This window comes from Galeopterus variegatus, unplaced genomic scaffold, assembly GCF_000696425.1.
Source record: "Galeopterus variegatus unplaced genomic scaffold, G_variegatus-3.0.2 Scaffold1078, whole genome shotgun sequence".
NCBI classification, from domain to species: Eukaryota; Metazoa; Chordata; class Mammalia; order Dermoptera; family Cynocephalidae; genus Galeopterus; species Galeopterus variegatus.
The window spans coordinates 382,812-388,712 of NW_007727189.1; positions in this window are offsets into that span (position 1 = coordinate 382,812).

The following is a 5,901-nucleotide window of genomic DNA, read 5'->3' on the forward strand; positions in this document are numbered from 1 at the left end:
AAAAAAAAAAAAAAAAAAAAAAAAAAAATTGGGGGGGGGGGGAGAAGACACAACAATTACAATTCCTTGAAGCTGATACGACAAAACAGATATGAGGTTGTTGAGAGGGAGGGGGAAGAGAGAGGAGGGAGGGAGGTTTCAGTAATGGGCCAATAATCAACCTCATTGTATATTGACAAAATAAAATAAATAAATAAACAAACAAACAAATAAAACATGGGGGAAAAAAAAACAAAAATATGCTGTTTAATGCTTAGAATCAACATACCCCTTCTTGTGCCACAACCACATTTGCAGAGAAAAGACAAAGGGGACTTACAGGGAACAATCTACTTAGTTGGAGACTTTAGCTCATAACTCATTAATTTAACAGACCACATATGCAAGGAAAAGAAGCTGTTGAATACTAAACTAACTGGTTAATCTAGGTTTTGACTGTTAAAGGATCATCAACATCCTTACCAGATACACAGGGAAACACTGCGAAATAATTTATTAGAAATCAAAGAATAGTTCCAATATATGATAGTCAAAGCCTTCTAACCTCATAATCGGAAATAGCACAATCAATTTAAGAGAAAAAATAATCTGAAAAATTTAAGAAAACCCAATGTATTCTGAGATTAAAGTTAAATCAAATTTGAGGATACATCAAATTTAGAAAAGAATGACATGAGCTGATTACAAGATGTCACCAAGGTTATTTCAGTAGTAGTTAATGATTATTTACAGAAAAGCAGAAATAAAATAAAATAAAATGTATCTCAATAGACTTGGAAAAAAACAGTGAATTAAGGGTAAGGAAAATAGAAAAAAGAAATTATCCACTGGAGGGAGAAAAAACACAATACTGTTATTGTTCCTTTAGAAAGGCACTATGTGAATAATAAAAATAAATAAATAAAAATAAAAAGGACTATGTGGCGACAGAGTCTCATTTCTTCCTCTACTTCACTTTCCCTCTCCCAGCACAGGGAAAGGCAAGAGGCGACCTTGGATGGACTGAGCTAAGAGTCTCTCCTCTGGCTGAATGGAAGAGGTTGAAAATAGAAGTTATCTTCTGATGCAAACAACTAGAAAATGTATAGGCTTCATACAGCTGTTCTTGCAATTCTCATTCTTTTATGTTTAATTTAAACAATTCAACAAATTTTCAATTAATAAGATCACAGAGCAAAACAACAAAAAAAAATAGTACTTTACAAACTAATCCTCAATATCCATTCAACTCAACACTCACTGAGTCTGGTTCCCTCCCTTTCCCCCCCTTTCCTCATTCTCTGTATATTTTCTATCTTTTATGTTTAATTTAAACAATTCAACAAATTTTCAATTAATAAGATCACAGAGCAAAACAAAAAAAAAAAATAGTACTTTACAAATTAATCCTCAATATCCATTCAACTCAACACTCACTGAGTCTGGTTCCCTCCCTTTCCCCCCCTTTCCTCATTCTCTGTATATTTTCTATCTCTCTTTTTTTTTCTTGCCTTTCTGCCCCCTCATATCTCCCCCTACACGTGTTTTGCCCCTCTTTGTTGCAACCTGTTTCACCCCGTTCTTTCTCCACAAACCTTCTGATTGTTTAACTCCACATAGTTTTGCCTCTTTCTCCCCCATCTAAGTTCCCCCTGTTACACTCCCCTTCTTCCAACTCTGGTCTCCTCACCTGGTTAAGTTCCTCCCTGGTCTCTTTCTGCCTCTGCTTTCCTTGTCCCCTCCTTCTATCCCATCACGTCCCTGTCTTCCATGGCCCCAACTCATCTTCCATTACCACTCTCTCAGTCTGATGGGTGCCCCATCCTTGTTGCCCCCACTTCTATTGCTCTGATGATCCCTCTTTTTATCTAGATTTCTCTGTTTTCCTTTCTTCTGTTTTTTCTCTGGTTCACTCTTTCACTCTTAGTGTCTTTTCAAGCCCACCTGCTCTACCCCCCATTTCACCCTGTTTCTCCCTCATCCTTCCTGACTCTCTCAGTTTTTCTGGTTCACCCTATCTGTATCTCTGCCCTCTCACCCCCGCCCTGCCCCTGCACATTCACAGGTATAAAATAAAGACGTCTCTTGCCCAGAAGAAGCGCTTCCCAGTGGGGCATCGGGAATGTAAAAAGACCACAGCAAGCACAGCCAGTGAGATGCTATTTGTGCAGAAGGAACAGGGAGCGTTACCGAAGGGTGCACAGGTCACCTTCCCCGGAGTGTGGGTCAGGAGGCAGTGAGTGTGAAGAGGACGACTAGGGAGCAGCGGGGCTCAACTCCAGACGACACGTAGAAGGGGTGTCAGGAGAAGGGTGGGGGTCTACAGAATCCCAGGGCCAGGGAGAACATGCGGCGTCCAGAGGCTGTACTGCTATCTCTGCCTTGGAAGGGCCCGAGAAGGGCGAGGCTGGAGGGGCGAGGAGGGAGGATGTGAATCCACTTCTCCAGTGAGGATTTACACCCTGCGGTTAAAAGAAGGAGGGAATGGAGCCCGCTGAAGTCACTGAAGGGTTTTAAGCAGAAAAGCCACGCAGCAGGCGGGGTCTACACTGACCTAGGGCAGTAAGGCGCGGGGCGAGGACTCGCCTCAGAACGACTGTAACCCGAAAAAGGCGAAGACTCCGGGACCCGCAGAGACCAAGGCTCGGAACCTCTCACTGCAACGCCGAGACCCACCGTGGGCCGGACGAGCAGGTGAAAGAGTTTCAATGTACCAGGCGACCCCCGAAACCAGGATGTGGTAGACCAGGTACCTGGGGACCCGCGAACCGCAGGTGTGAACCAGAAAAACGGAGACTCACGAGACTCTTACCCTTCGGTCCGTTGGATCCGCTGGATCCTCTCGATCTGCTTCCGGGTCAACGGGAGCCTGCGCGTGCGCAGTGGGTGCGGGCGCTACTTAAGGCAGGGCCGGCGAAAGGCGGGGGTTGCGGAGAGTGGCTGAGATTGGTTGGGAAGAGTGTGGTGGGGACGAAATCCATGTGGGGGCGGCACCTAGACCAACCGGTCATCGAGGACTCCACTCCGCCCCACCCCTGAATGATTCCAAGTCTGGCTGTCCTGCCAACAGTGGCTGATTTCTGTGCTTTTGTATTCCTCTGAATCTCTTTGGTGTCCTGTGGAGCAGAGTTGCTTCCTCGCAGTTTTAAGTTAATGTTTCAAAGAATTTAAGGTAAGAGATTAGGGTTGAGAGCGCCACATATTGGAAGCTGAGATGTTTTCCCCTTTGCAAGTTAAAATGGTTTAAGTCAAAGCTCTTTTTGCCAGCAGGTGGTGTTGGCGAATATAATTAAAAACGAAATCGTCCTCCAACTCAAAAATCCACTATACAAAGGTAATAAAGAAAACAGTCCTGGTTGTGAATAACCAAATTCAAATGTGATGGGCAGTCCACTAGAAGACTGCGAAGATAGAAAGAAATCTCAGCTTTTTACGTAGCTAAGCAGATACAATCCATTACATGCATGTTCCCAAGATAAACAATAACTAGTCTTCAAGCTAGAAAACTTGACAGCACCATTCGTCACACGTGGTTTATCCTAACATTACCTAGTAATTGGGGACGACCATCTGTTAGCTAACTGTCTTTATATAAAGTAAAAACAAACTTCTCATATCTTTATGGCAGGAGGTAGTTTGCAACTTGGAGCAAGTCACCTGTTGGAGTTAGGCACCTACCCTTTCGCAGAAACTGGGAGATATGAGTACTATCTTCCTTGATGATTAATCTACATTTCAAAAAGATGACTCACAGGTCCTCAAGGAAACATTCTTGGGCTGCAAAATTTGCCAGTCTTAATTTAACTTTTAAAAAGCTTTATATACATTTCAAACACAGAGAGAAAGAATTTACAAGTTTTCTAAAGTAAATGCTCTAAGAAAAGGCAAGGGGAGAAGTTGCTCCTCTTTTTTTCCAACAGAAAATTAAACCTTTTTTTTCTTTCTTATTTTAGTTTGTATTTGCTCCTACAAAAACAAGCATTTATTCATTACGATAATGATTGTTGAGCATCTACTATGTGTTTGCATCTATGTGAGGGTGCACTGTGTCAGGAGAACTGTTGGCTGAGAACCTCACATAAATTATGAGTTAATCCTTGCAATGCCCTGGGAGTTGGGTATTGTATACCCATCTTTTCCCATCTTCCTTTATACGTCCAGCTTTTCCCAGGAGCATTTAGGTGGTGGGCTTTGCCTTTGTGGCAGTAGAGATTCTCTCTGTCTCTTCTGTTTCCCTATAATTGATCATAAAAACTGATCTTATGTGCGATGGTAGCTATATATAGATGGGAGAGGGAGGCAAAAAGGAATGGCGGATTAGTGGCTCTGAGGCATTTTCTGATGTTTTGTTCTTTTGCGTTCACGCATTTAGTTTGTTTTTAACATGTGGAGCAACCAATGGACCCCCAAGAGTGGAATACTTGGTGCTGCGAGGAATTCTCAAAGCACAGGTTATAACAACAAAATCACTTTCTAGATGTTAAGTCATTTGCTTTCCTTTATCCGCATGTGGATATCTGGAAATTGTGAGCGCCAGTCTCGAACAGGCAGGAGGAGGAGGAGCTGCCCTAACCTGTTCTCTAAGCTGTTCTGAGAAGGAAAGGTCTGAGGGTGGGGACAGAGAGAAGTGAGCGAGAAGCACATGCCATATCTAAAGGGTTATTTTAGAGAGAACCTGGACTGACGATTCTCTGTTAGGCCTCAGAGACCCCAGATAAGCAGAGGAGATAGTCTCCTGGGTATAGACTCAGGGGGTCAGCTAAGCTCTGGGAGCACAGTTGTGTTAGGTCCGAAATGTGAGGCAGAAATCTGGGAGGTATCTGGGAGGAGCAGCTTTAGCGAGGACCTGTGGGCATCTTATACGTTTATACAGCGCTGAGTGATTCCAGGCGGCCAGTCCCAGCCCCCATGCTGCTCTCGAGATTTATGCGTTGCAGGACGCGCGGGGTTCAGGTCCTGAGAGGACGCTGGCTTTCCGTGTGTGCATGCCGGATCAGGCCTGAGAGGACGCTCGCTTTCCGTGTGTGCACGCCGGATCAGGCCTGAGAGGACGCTGGCTTTCTGTGTGTGCATGCTGGATCAGGCCTGAGAGGACGCTCGCTTTCTGTGTGTGCATGCCGGAAGCTTTGGGTAGGAAGCAAGCGGCGGAAAGGGCGAGAGTAGGGTCAGTCAAGGATGCAGGGGAGACAGCGCCGTGTGGTTGTGCTCCAGATTCAGGTCCAAGCACGGCTGGGCTCTGCAGCTTCTTCCTGTGGGCTGGGAGTCAAAATAGATTCTCGGTGGGTGATCAGAGTCCTAAATCGGTAGAGGGACCAATTTGGTGCTCCCTATCTGGGTCCTGGCGGGGGATGGGAGGAATGGTATCATGAGTCTTGTACCAGAGATCCGCAAAGTGAGCAATAACCTGCAGCACCTTAGGCCTAGTGGGAAATGACTCCTGCGGGCAGAGTCTGAACTCGCGAGGGGCGGGTCCACAGCAGTGTTCTGCGTGCACGCGCAGGTGTTGCCCCCAGGGCCTAGTGGCAGCTCGTCAGCCAGAGCTGAAGCCCACGAGATCCCGTCCTCTCAAATGGCCTGGAGGAGCCGCCTCCAGAGGTTCTGTGCGCCAGTGAGGCCCTGCTGTCCCCGACCCAGAGTTTTCCTCTGGGGCCTGTGTCATACTTGCGTCGGGTTCGGTTGAAGGGCTCCTGGTCTAGGCCCTGTCACTCCCGTTGGAGTCTTTGGCCTAAATGTCAGAAGGTTTCACAACAGTGACTCTCATTCTCCTGGGATTTCTCTCAGGAATTTGGAGGGCATTTCTGAGTGGATATTCTGTTTTGTATTTAGCTCAGAAATCAAAATGGGCAGTTTGTTTAGAAAGAACAAAAAGGAGGGCCGGCCCGTGGCTCACTGGGGAGAGTGCAGTGCTGATAACACCAAGGC